Raw genomic sequence first — 13,116 nt, 5'->3', positions numbered from 1 at the left:
TCATATCTTACTCGCTCCGTCTCATGTCTGGCTCGCTCGCTCTCATATCTGGCTTGCTCGCTTGCTCTCATATCTGGCTCGCTCGCTTGCTCTCTTGTCTGGCTCGCTCTCTTATCTGGCTCGCTCGCATATCTTGCGCGCTCACTCTCAAATCTGGCTCGCTTGCTTGCTCTCATATCTGGCTAGCTCGCTTGCACTCATATCTGGCTAGCTCGTTTGCTCTCTTGTCTTGCTCGCTCTCTTATCTGGCTCGCTCGCTCTCATATCTGGCTGGCTCGCTTGCTCTCATATCTGGCTCGCTCGCTTGCTCTCATATCTGGCTATCTTGCTCTCATATCTGGCTCGCTCGCTTAATTGTCTGGCTAGCTCTCTTATCTGGCTCGCTCGCATATCTTGCTCGCTCGCTCTCACATCTGGCTCGCTCGCTTGCTCTCAAATGTGGCTCGCTCGCTTGCTCTCATGTCTGGCTCGTTCGCTCTCATATCTGGCTCGCTCGCTTTCATATCTTACTCGCTCGCTCTCATGTCTGGCTCCCTCGCTCTCATATCTGGCTTGCTCTCATATCTGGCTCGCTCGCTTGCTCTCTTGTCTGGCTAGCTCGCTTGCTCTCTTGTCTTGATCGCTCTCTTATCTGGCTCGCTCGCTCTCATATCTGGCTGGCTCGCTTGCTCTCATATCTGGCTCGCTCGCTTGCTCTCATATCTGGCTCTCTTGCTCTCATATCTGGCTCGCTCGCTTGCTTAATTGTCTGGCTCGCTCTCTTATCTGGCTTGCTCTCTCTCACATCTGGCTTGCTCGCTGCTCTCTTGTCTGGCTCGCTCTCTTATCTGGCTCGCTCTCTTATCTGGCTCGCTTGCATATCTTGCTCGCTCGCTCTCACATCTGGCTCGCTCGCTTGCTCTCAAATGTGGCTAGCTCGCTTGCTCTCTTGTCTTGCTCGCTCTCTTATCTGGCTCGCTCGCTCTCATATCTGGCTGGCTCGCTTGCTCTCATATCTGGCTCGCTCGCTTGCTCTCTTGTCTGGCTCGCTCTCTTATCTGGCTCGCTCGCTTTCATATCTGGCTCGATCGCTTGCTCTCATGTCTGGCTCGCTCGCTTGCTCTCATGTCTGGCTCGCTCTCATATCTGGCTTTCTCGCTTGCTCTCTTGTCTGGCTCGCTCTCTTATCTGGCTCGCTCGCATATCAGGCTCGCTCGCATATCTGGCTCGCTCGCTCTCACATCTGGCTGGCTCGCTTGCTCTCATCTCTGGCTGGCTCGCTTGCTCTCATATCTGGCTCGCTCACTTGCTCTCTTGTCTGTCTCACTCTCTTTTATGGCTCGTTTGCATATCTGGCTCGCTCGCTTGCTCTCATATCTGGCATGCTTGCTCACTCTCATATCTGGCTTGCTCGCTTGCTCTCATATTCGGCTCGCTCGCTTGCTCTCATATCTGGCACGCTCGCTTGCTCTCTTGTCTGGCTCGCTCTCTTATCTGGCTCGCTCGCATATCTGGCTCGCTCGCTCTCAAATCTGGCTCGCTCGCTTGCTCTCATATCTGGCTAGCTCGCTTGCTCTCTTGTCTTGCTCGCTCTCTTATCTGGCTCGCTCGCTCTCATATCTGGCTGGCTCGCTTGCTCTCATATCTGGCTCGCTCGCTTGCTCTCTTGTCTGGCTCGCTCTCTTATCTGGCTTGCTCGCTAACATATCTGGCTCGCATGCTTGCTCTCTTGTCTGGCTTGCTCTCTTATCTGGCTCGCTCGCTCTCATATCTGGCTCGCTCGCTTGCTCTCATGTCTGGCTCGCTCTCATATCTGGCTTTCTCGCTTGCTCTCTTGTCTGGCTCGCTCGCATACCTGGCTCGCTCGCTCTCACATCTAGCTGGCTCGCTTGCTCTCATATCTGGCTCGCTTGCTCTCTTGTCTGGCTCGCTTTCTTATCTGGCTTGCTCTTATATCTGCCTTGCTAGCTCGCTCTCATATCTGGCTCGCTCGCTTGCTCTCTTGTCTGTCTCGCTCTCTTTTATGGCTCGCTCGCATATCTGGCTAGCTTGCTCTCACATCTGGCTCGCTCGCTTGATCTCTTGTCTGGCTCGCTCTCTTATCTGGCTCGCTCGCTCGCATATCTGGCTCGCTCGCTCTCATGTCTGGCTCGCTTCGCTCTCATATCTGGCTTGCTCGCTTGCTCTCATATCTGGCTCGCTAGCTTACTCTCATATCTGGCTCGCTCGCTTGCTCTCTTGTCTGGCTCACTCTCTTATCTGACTCGCTCTCATATCTGGCTCGCTCGCTTGCTCTCATATCTGGCTCGCTCGCTTGCTCTCTTGTCTGGCTCGCTCTCTTCTCTGGCTCGCTCGCATATCTGGCTCGCTCGCTCTCAAATCTGGCTCGCTCGCTTTCTCTCTTGTCTTGCTCGCTCTCATATCTGGCTCGCTCGCTCTCATATCTGGCTGGTTCGCTTGCTCTCATATCTGGCTCGCTCGCTTGTTCTATTGTCTGGCTCGCTCTCTTATCTGGCTTGCTCGCTAGCATATCTGGCTCGCACGCTTGCTCACTTGTCTGGCTTGCTCTCTTATCTGTCTCGCTCTCACATCTGGCTCGCTCGCTTGCTCTCATATCTGGTTCGCTCGCTTGCTCTCTTGTCTGGCTCGCTCTCTTATCTGGCTTGCTCGCTAGCATATCTGGCTCGCACGCTTGCTCTCTTATCTGGCTCGATCGCTCTCATATCTGGCTTGCTCGCTTGCTCTCATGTCTGGCTCGCTCGCTCTCATATCTGGCTTTCTCGCTTGCTCTCTTGTCTGGCTCGCTCTCTTATCTGGCTTGCTCGCATATCTGGCTCGCTCGCTCTCACATCTGGCTGGCTCGCTTGCTCTCATTTCTTGCTGGCTCGCTTGCTCTCATATCTGGCTCGCTCGCTTGCTCTCTTGTCTGTCTCGCTCTCTTTTATTGCTCGCTCGCATATCTGGCTCGCTCGCTCTCAAATCTGGCTCGCTCGCTTGCTCTCATATCTGGCTTGCTCGCTCTCAAATCTGGCTCGCTCGCTTGCTCTCATATCTGGCTCGCTCGCTTGCTCTCATATCTGGCTCGCTCGCTTTCTCTCTTGTCTTGCTCGCTCTCATATCTGGCTCGCTCGCTCTCATATCTGGCTGGTTCGCTTGCTCTCATATCTGGCTCGCTCGCTTGCTCTCTTGTCTGGCTCGCTCTCTTATCTGGCTTGCTCGCTAGCATATCTGGCTCGCACGCTTGCTCACTTGTCTGGCTTGCTCTCTTATCTGGCTCGCTTGCTCTCATGTCTGGCTCGCTCTCATATCTGGCTTTCTCGCTTGCTCTCTTGTCTGGCTCGCTCGCATACCTGGCTCGCTCGCTCTCACATCTAGCTGGCTCGCTTGCTCTCATATCTGGCTCGCTTGCTCTCTTGTCTGGCTCGCTTTCTTATCTGGCTCGCTCTTATATCTGCCTTGCTAGCTCGCTCTCATATCTGGCTCGCTCGCTTGCTCTCTTGTCTGTCTCGCTCTCTTTTATGGCTCGCTCGCATATCTGGCTAGCTTGCTCTCACATCTGGCTCGCTCGCTTGATCTCTTGTCTGGCTCGCTCTCTTATCTGGCTCGCTCGCTCGCATATCTGGCTCGCTCGCTCTCATGTCTGGCTCGCTTCGCTCTCATATCTGGCTTGCTCGCTTGCTCTCATATCTGGCTCGCTAGCTTACTCTCATATCTGGCTCGCTCGCTTGCTCTCTTGTCTGGCTCACTCTCTTATCTGACTCGCTCTCATATCTGGCTCGCTCGCTTGCTCTCATATCTGGCTCGCTCGCTTGCTCTCTTGTCTGGCTCGCTCTCTTCTCTGGCTCGCTCGCATATCTGGCTCGCTCGCTCTCAAATCTGGCTCGCTCGCTTTCTCTCTTGTCTTGCTCGCTCTCATATCTGGCTCGCTCGCTCTCATATCTGGCTGGTTCGCTTGCTCTCATATCTGGCTCGCTCGCTTGTTCTATTGTCTGGCTCGCTCTCTTATCTGGCTTGCTCGCTAGCATATCTGGCTCGCACGCTTGCTCACTTGTCTGGCTTGCTCTCTTATCTGTCTCGCTCTCACATCTGGCTCGCTCGCTTGCTCTCATATCTGGTTCGCTCGCTTGCTCTCTTGTCTGGCTCGCTCTCTTATCTGGCTTGCTCGCTAGCATATCTGGCTCGCACGCTTGCTCTCTTATCTGGCTCGATCGCTCTCATATCTGGCTTGCTCGCTTGCTCTCATGTCTGGCTCGCTCGCTCTCATATCTGGCTTTCTCGCTTGCTCTCTTGTCTGGCTCGCTCTCTTATCTGGCTTGCTCGCATATCTGGCTCGCTCGCTCTCACATCTGGCTGGCTCGCTTGCTCTCATTTCTTGCTGGCTCGCTTGCTCTCATATCTGGCTCGCTCGCTTGCTCTCTTGTCTGTCTCGCTCTCTTTTATTGCTCGCTCGCATATCTGGCTCGCTCGCTCTCAAATCTGGCTCGCTCGCTTGCTCTCATATCTGGCTTGCTCGCTCTCAAATCTGGCTCGCTCGCTTGCTCTCATATCTGGCTCGCTCGCTTGCTCTCATATCTGGCTCGCTCGCTTTCTCTCTTGTCTTGCTCGCTCTCATATCTGGCTCGCTCGCTCTCATATCTGGCTGGTTCGCTTGCTCTCATATCTGGCTCGCTCGCTTGCTCTCTTGTCTGGCTCGCTCTCTTATCTGGCTTGCTCGCTAGCATATCTGGCTCGCACGCTTGCTCACTTGTCTGGCTTGCTCTCTTATCTGTCTCGCTCTCACATCTGGCTCGCTCGCTTGCTCTCATATCTGGTTCGCTCGCTTGCTCTCTTGTCTGGCTCGCTCTCTTATATGGCTTGCTCGCTAGCATATCTGGCTCGCACGCTTGCTCTCTTATCTGGCTCGATCGCTCTCATATCTGGCTTGCTCGCTTGCTCTCATGTCTGGCTCGCTCGCTCTCATATCTGGCTTTCTCGCTTGCTCTCTTGTCTGGCTCGCTCTCTTATCTGGCTTGCTCGCATATCTGGCTCGCTCGCTTTCACATCTGGCTGGCTCGCTTGCTCTCATTTCTTGCTGGCTCGCTTGCTCTCATATCTGGCTCGCTCGCTTGCTCTCTTGTCTGTCTCGCTCTTTTATTGCTCGCTCGCATATCTGGCTCGCTCGCTCTCAAATCTGGCTCGCTCGCTTGCTCTCATATTTGACTTGCTCGCTCTCAAATCTGGCTCGCTCGCTTGCTCTCATATCTGGCTCGCTCGCTTGCTCTCATATCTGGCTCGCTCGCTTGCTCTCTTGTCTGGCTCGCTCTCTTTTATGGCTCGCTCGCATATCTGTCTCGCTCGCTCTCAAATCTGTCTCGCTCGCTTGCTCTCATATCTGGCTTGCTCGCTTGCTCTCATATCCGGCTCGCTCGCTTGCTCTCATATCTGGCTCGCTCGCTTGCTCTCTTGTCTGACTCGCTCTCTTATCTGGCTCGCTCGCATATCTGGCTCGCTCGCTCTCAAATCTGGCTCGCTCGCTTGCTCTCATATCTGGCTAGCTCGCTTGCTCTCTTGTCTTGCTCGCTCTCTTATCTGGCTCGCTCGCTCTCATATCTGGCTGATTCGCTTGCTCTCATATCTGGCTCGCTCGCTTGCTCTCATATCTGGCTCTCTTGCTCTCATATCTGGCTCGCTCGCTTGCTTAATTGTCTGGCTCGCTCTCTTATCTGGCTCGCTCGCATATCTTGCTCGCTCGCTCTCACATCTGGCTTGCTCGCTTGCTCTCTTGTCTGGCTCGCTCTCTTATCTGGCTCGCTCGCTCGCATATCTGGCTCGCTCGCTCTCATATCTGGCTTGCTCGCTTGCTCTCTTGTCTCGCTCGCTCTCTTAACTGGTTTGCTCGCTAGCATATCTGGCTCGCACGCTTGCTCTCTTGTCTGGCTTGCTCTCTTATCTGGCTCGCTCGCTTTCATATCTGGCTCGCTCGCTTGCTCTCATGTCTGGCTCGCTCGCTTGCTCTCATGTCTGGCTCGCTCGCTCTCATATCTGGCTTTCTCGCTTGCTCTCTTGTCTGGCTCGCTCTCTTATCTGGCTCGCTCACATATCTGGCTCGCTCGCATATCTGGCTCGCTCGCTCTCACATCTGGCTCGCTCGCTTGCTCTCATTTCTGGCTGGTTCGCTTGCTCTCATATCTGGCTCGCTCGCTTGCTCTCTTGTCTGTCTCACTCTCTTTTATGGCTCGTTTGCATATCTGGCTCGCTCGCTTTCTCTCATATCTGGCTTGCTCGCTCACTCTCATATCTGGCTTGCTCGCTTGCTCTCATATTCGGCTCGCTCGCATGCTCTCATATTTGGCTCGCCCGCTTGCTCTCTTGTCTGGCTCGCTCTCTTATCTGGCTCGCTCGCATATCTGGCTCGCTCGCTCTCAAATCTGGCTCGCTCGCTTGCTGTCATATCTGGCTAGCTCGCTTGCTCTCTTGTCTTGCTCGCTCTCTTATCTGGCTCGCTCGCTCTCATATCTGGCTGGCTCGCTTGCTCTCATATCTGGCTCGCTCGCTTGCTCTCTTGTCTGGCTCGCTCTCTTATCTGGCTCGCTCGCATATCTGGCTCGCTCGCATATCTGACTCGCTCGCTCTCACATCTGGCTGGCTCGCTTGCTCTCATTTCTGTCTGGCTCGCTTGCTCTCATATCTGGCTCGCTCGCTTGCTCTCTTGTCTGTCTTACTCTCTTTTATGGCTCGTTTGCATAACTGGCTCGCTCGCTTGCTCTCATATCTGGCTTGCTCGCTCACTCTCATATCTGGCTTGCTCGCTTGCTCTCATATTCGGCTCTCTCGCTTGCTCTCATATCTGGCTCGCTCGCTTGCTCTCTTGTCTGGCTCGCTCTCTTATCTGGCTCGCTCGCATATCTGGCTCACTCGCTCTCAAATCTGGCTCGCTCGCTTGCTCTCATATCTGGCTAGCTCGCTTGCTCTCTTGTCTTGCTCGCTCTCTTATCTGGCTTGCTCGCTCTCATATCTGGCTGGCTCGCTTGCTCTCATATCTGCCTCGCTCGCTTGCTCTGTTGTCTGGCTCGCTCTCATATCTGGCTTGCTCGCTAGCATATCTGGCTCGCACGCTTGCTCTCTTGTCTTGCTCGCTCTCTTATCTGGCTCGCTCGCTCTCATATCTGGCTGGTTCGCTTGCTCTCATATCTGGCTCGCTCGCTTGCTCTCTTGTCTGGCTCGCTCTCTTATCTGGCTTGCTCGCTAGCATATCTGGCTCGCACGCTTGCTCTCTTGTCTGGCTTGCTCTCTTATCTGTCTCGCTCTCACATCTGGCTCGCTCGCTTGCTCTCATATCTGGCTCGCTCGCTTGCTCTCTTGTCTGGCTCGCTCTCTTATCTGGCTTGCTCGCTAGCATATCTGGCTCGCACGCTTGCTCTCATATCTGGCTCGCTCGCTTGCTCTCATGTCTGGCTCGCTCGCTCTCATATCTGGCTTTCTCGCTTGCTCTCTTGTCTGGCTCGCTCTCTTATCTGGCTTGCTCGCATATCTGGCTAGCTCGCTCTCACAAATGGCTGGCTCGCTTGCTCTCATTTCTGGCTGGCTCGCTTGCTCTCATATCTGGCTCGCTCGCTTGCTCTCTTGTCTGTCTCGCTCTCTTTTATGGCTCGCTCGCATATCTGGCTCGCTCGCTCTCAAATTTGGCTCGCTCGCTTGCTCTCATATCTGGCTTGCTCGCTCTCAAATCTGGCTCGCTCGCTTGCTCTCATATCTGGCTCGCTCGCTTGCTCTCTTGTCTGGCTCGCTCTCTTTTATGGCTCGCTCGCATATCTGTCTCGCTCGCTCTCAAATCTGTCTCGCTCGCTTGCTCTCATATCTGGCTTGCTCGCTTGCTCTCATATCCGGCTCGCTCGCTTGCTCTCATATCTGGCTCGCTCTCTTGCTCTCTTGTCTGGCTCGCTCTCTTATCTGGTTTGCTTGCTTGCATATCTGGCTCGCACGCTTGCTCTCTTGTCTGGCTTGCTCTCTTATCTGGCTCGCTCGCTTTCATATCTGGCTCGCTCGCTTGCTCTCATGTCTGGCTCGCTCGCTTGCTCTCATGTCTGGCTCGCTCGCTCTCATATCTTGCTTTCTCGCTTGCTCTCTTGTCTGGCTCGCTCTCTTATCTGGCTCGCTCGCATATCTGGCTCGCTCGCATATCTGGCTCGCTCGCTCTCACATCTGGCTGTCTCGCTTGCTCTCATTTCTGGCTGGCTCGCTTGCTCTAATATCTGGCTCGCTCGCTTGCTCTCATGTCTGTCTCACTCTCTTTTATGTCTCGTTTGCATATCTGGCTCGCTCGCTTGCTCTCATATCTGGCTTGCTCGCTCAATCTCATATCTGGCTTGCTTGCTTGCTCTCATATTCGGCTCGCTCGCTTGCTCTCATATCTGGCTCGCTCGCTTGCTCTCTTGTCTGGCTCGCTCTCTTATCTGGCTCGCTCGCATATCTGGCTCGCTCGCTCTCAAATCTGGCTCGCTCGCTTGCTCTCATATCTGGCTAGCTCGCTTGCTCTCTTGTCTTGCTCGCTCTCTTATCTGGCTCGCTCGCTCTCATATCTGGCTGGCTCGCTTGCTCTCATATCTGGCTCGCTCGCTTGCTCTCTTGTCTGGCTCGCTCTCTTATCTGGCTTGCTCGCTAGCATATCTGGCTCGCACGCTTGCTCTCTTGTCTGGCTTGCTCTCTTATCTGGCTCGCTCGCTCTCATATCTGGCTCGCTCGCTTGCTCTCATGTCTGGCTCGCTCTCATATCTGGCTTTCTCGCTTGCTCTCTTGTCTGGCTCGCTCTCTTATCTGGCTCGCTCGCATACCTGGCTCGCTCGCTCTCACATCTAGCTGGCTCGCTTGCTCTCATATCTGGCTCGCTCGCATACCTGGCTCGCTCGCTCTCACATCTGGCTGGCTCGCTTGCTCTCATTTCTGTCTGGCTCGCTTGCTCTCATATCTGGCTCGCTCGCTTGCTATCTTGTCTGTCTCGCTCTCTTTTATGGCTCGCTCGCATATCTGGCTCGCTCGCTCTCAAATCTGGCTCGCTCGCTTGCTCTCATATCTGGCTTAATCGCTTGCTCTCATATCCGGCTCGCTCGCTTGCTCTCATATCTGGCTCGCTCGCTTGCTCTCTTGTCTGGCTCGCTCTCTTATCTGGCTCGCTCGCATATCTGGCTCGCTCGCTCTCACATCTAGCTGGCTCGCTTGCTCTCATATCTGGCTCGCTTGCTCTCTTGTCTGGCTCGCTCTCTTATCTGGCTCGCTCTTATATCTGCCTTGCTAGCTCGCTCGCTTGCTCTCTTGTCTGTCTCGCTCTCTTTTAAGGCTCGCTCGCATATCTGGCTAGCTTGCTCTCACATCTGGCTTGCTCGCTTGCTCTCTTGTCTGGCTCGCTCTCTTATCTGGCTCGCTCGCTCGCATATCTGGCTCGCTCGCTCTCATGTCTGGCTCGCTCGCTCTCATATCTGGCTTGCTCGCTTGCTCTCATATTTGGCTCGCTCTCATACTCTCATATCTTTCTCGCTCGCTTGCTCTCTTGTCTGACTCACTCTCTTATCTGGCTCGCTCGCATATCTGGCTCGCTCACTCTCAAATCTGGCTCGCTCGCTTGCTCTCATATCTGGCTTGCTCGCTTGCTCTCATATCTGGCTCGCTCGCTTGCTCTCATATCTGGCTCGCTCGCTTGCTTTCTTGTCTGGCTCGCTCTCTTATCTGGCTCGCTCGCATATCTGGCTCGCTCGCTCTCAAATCTGGCTCGCTCTCTTGCTCTCATATTTGGCATGCTCGCTTTCTCTCTTGTCTGGCTCGCTCTCTTATCTGGCTCGCTCGCATATCTGGCTCGCTCGCTCTCAAATCTGGCTCGCTCGCTTGCTCTCATATCTGGCTAGCTCGCTTGCTCTCTTGTCTTGCTCGCTCTCTTATCTGGCTCGCTCGCTCTCATATCTGGCTGGCTCGCTTGCTCTCATATCTGGCTCGCTCGCTTGCTCTCTTGTCTCGCTCGCTCTCTTATCTGGTTTGCTCGCTAGCATATCTGGCTCGCACGCTTGCTCTCTTGTCTGGCTTGCTCGCTTTCATATCTGGCTCGCTCGCTTGCTCTCATGTCTGGCTCGCTCGCTTGCTCTCATGTCTGGCTCGCTCGCTCTCATATCTGTCTTTCTCGCTTGCTCTCTTGTCTGGCTCGCTCTCTTATCTGGCTCGCTCACATATCTGGCTCGCTCGCATATCTGGCTCGCTCGCTCTCACATCTGGCTGGCTCGCTTGCTCTCATTTCTGGCTGGTTCGCTTGTTCTCATATCTGGCTCGCTCGCTTGCTCTCTTGTCTGTCTCACTCTCTTTTATGGCTCGTTTGCATATCTGGCTCGCTCGCTCTCATATCTGGCTTTCTCGCTTGCTCTCTTGTCTGGCTCGCTCTCTTATCTGGCTCGCTCTCATACCTGGCTCGCTCGCTCTCACATCTAGCTGGCTCCCTTGCTCTCATATCTGGCTCGCTTGCTCTCTTGTCTGGCTCGCTTTCTTATCTGGCACGCTCTTATATCTGCCTTGCTAGCTCGCTCTCATATCTGGCTCGCTCGCTTGCTCTCTTGTCTGTCTCGCTCTCTTTTATGGCTCGCTCGCATATATAGCTCCCTTGCTCTCACATCTGGCTCGCTCGCTTGCTCTCTTGTCTGGCTCGCTCTCTTATCTGGCTCGCTCGCTCGCATATCTGGCTTGCTCGCTCTCATGTCTGGCTCGCTCGCTCTCATGTCTGGCTCGCTCGCTCTCATATCTGGCTTGCTCGCTTGCTCTCATATCTGGCTTGCTCACTTGCTCTCATATCTGGCTCGCTCGCTTGCTCTCATATCTGGCTCGCTCGCTTGTTCTCATATCTGGCTCGCTCGCTTGCTCTCTTGTCTGGCTCGCTCTCATATCTGGCTCGCTCGCTCTCATATCTGGCTCGCTCGCTTGCTCTCATATTTGGCTAGCTCGCTTTCTCTCTTGTCTTGCTCGCTCTCTTATCTGGCTCGCTCGCTCTCATATCTGGCTGGTTCGCTTGCTCTCATATCTGGCTCGCTCGCTTCCTCTCTTGTCTGGCTCGCTCTCTTATCTGGCTCGCTCACATATCTGGCTCGCTCGCTCTCACATCTAGCTGGCTCGCTTGCTCTCATATTTGGCTCGCTCGCTTGCTCTCTTGTCTGGCTCGCTCTCTTATATGGCTCGCTCTCATGTCTGGCTTGCTAGCTTGCTCTCATATCTGGCTCGCTCGCTTGCTCTCTTGTCTGGCTCGCTCTCTTATATGGCTCGCTCTCATGTCTGGCTGGTTCGCTTGCTCTCATATCTGGCTCGCTCGCTTCCTCTCTTGTCTGGCTCGCTCTCTTATCTGGCTCGCTCACATATCTGGCTCGCTCGCTCTCACATCTAGCTGGCTCGCTTGCTCTCATATTTGGCTCGCTCGCTTGCTCTCTTGTCTGGCTCGCTCTCTTTTATGGCTCGCTCTCACATCTGGCTCGCTCGCTTGCTCTCTTGTCTGTCTCGCTCTCTTATCTGGTTCGCTCGCTCTCATATCTTACTCGCTCCGTCTCATGTCTGGCTCGCTCGCTCTCATATCTGGCTTGCTTGCTTGCTCTCATATCTGCCTCGCTCGCTTGCTCTCTTGTCTGGCTCGCTCTCTTATCTGGCTCGCTCGCATATCTTGCGCCCTCACTCTCAAATCTGGCTCGCTTGCTTGCTCTCATATCTGGCTAGCTCGCTTGCTCTCATATCTGGCTAGCTCGTTTGCTCTCTTGTCTTGCTCGCTCTCTTATCTGGCTCGCTCGCTCTCATATCTGGCTGGCTCGCTTGCGCTCATATCTGGCTCGCTCGCTTGCTCTCATATCTGGCTCTCTTGCTCTCATATCTGGCTCGCTCGCTTGCTTAATTGTCTGGCTCACTCTCTTATCTGGCTCGCTCGCATATCTTGCTCGCTCGCTCTCACATCTGGCTCGCTCGCTTGCTCTCAAATGTGGCTCGCTCGCTTGCTCTCATGTCTGGCTCGTTCGCTCTCATATCTGGCTCGCTCGCTTTCATATCTTACTCGCTCGCTCTCATGTCTGGCTCCCTCGCTCTCATATCTGGCTTGCTCTCATATCTGGCTCGCTCGCTTGCTCTCTTGTCTGGCTCGCTCTCTTATCTGACTCGCTCGCATATCTGGCTCGCTCGCTCTCAAATCTGGCTCGCTCGCTTGCTCTCATATCTGGCTAGCTCGCTTGCTCTCATATCTGGCTAGCTCGCTTGCTCTCTTGTCTTGCTCGCTCTCTTATCTGGCTCGCTCGCTCTCATATCTGGCTGGCTCGCTTGCTCTCATATCTGGCTCGCTCGCTTGCTCTCATATCTGGCTCTCTTGCTCTCATATCTGGCTCGCTCGCTTGCTTAATTGTCTGGCTCGCTCTCATATCTGGCTTGCTTGCTTGCTCTTATATCTGCCTCGCTTGCTTGCTCTCTTGTCTGGCTCGCTCTCTTATCTGGCTCGCTCGCATATCTTGCGCGCTCACTCTCAAATCTGGCTCGCTTGCTTGCTCTCATATCTGGCTAGCTCACTTGCTCTCATATCTGGCTAGCTCGTTTGCTCTCTTGTCTTGCTCGCTCTCTTATCTGGCTCGCTCGCTCTCATATCTGGCTGGCTCGCTTGCTCGCATATCTGGCTTGCTCGCTCTCAAATCTGGCTCGCTCGCTTGCTCTCATATCTGGCTTAATCGCTTGCTCTCATATCCGGCTCGCTCGCTTGCTCTCATATCTGGCTCGCTCGCTTGCTCTCTTGTCTGGCTCGCTCTCTTATCTGGCTCGCTCGCATATCTGGCTCGCTCGCTTTCACATCTAGCTGGCTCGCTTGCTCTCATATCTGGCTCGCTTGCTCTCTTATCTGGCTCGCTCTTATATCTGCCTTGCTAGCTCGCTCTCATATCTGGCTCGCTCGCTTGCTCTCTTGTCTGGCTCGCTCTCTTATCTGGCTCGCTCGCTCGCATATCTGGCTCGCTCGCTCTCATGTCTGGCTCGCTCGCTTGCTCTCATATCTGGCTAGCTAGCTAGCTCTCTTGTCTTGCTCGCTCTCTTATCTGGCTCGCTCGCTCTCATATCTGGCTGGTTCGCTTGCTCTCATATCTGGCTCGCTCGCTTGCTCTCTTGTCTGGCTCGCTC

This window comes from Hyla sarda, unplaced genomic scaffold, assembly GCF_029499605.1.
Source record: "Hyla sarda isolate aHylSar1 unplaced genomic scaffold, aHylSar1.hap1 scaffold_74, whole genome shotgun sequence".
NCBI classification, from domain to species: domain Eukaryota; kingdom Metazoa; phylum Chordata; class Amphibia; order Anura; family Hylidae; genus Hyla; species Hyla sarda.
The sequence above is the reverse complement of the archived record's forward strand: the minus strand, read 5'-3'. Positions refer to the sequence as shown.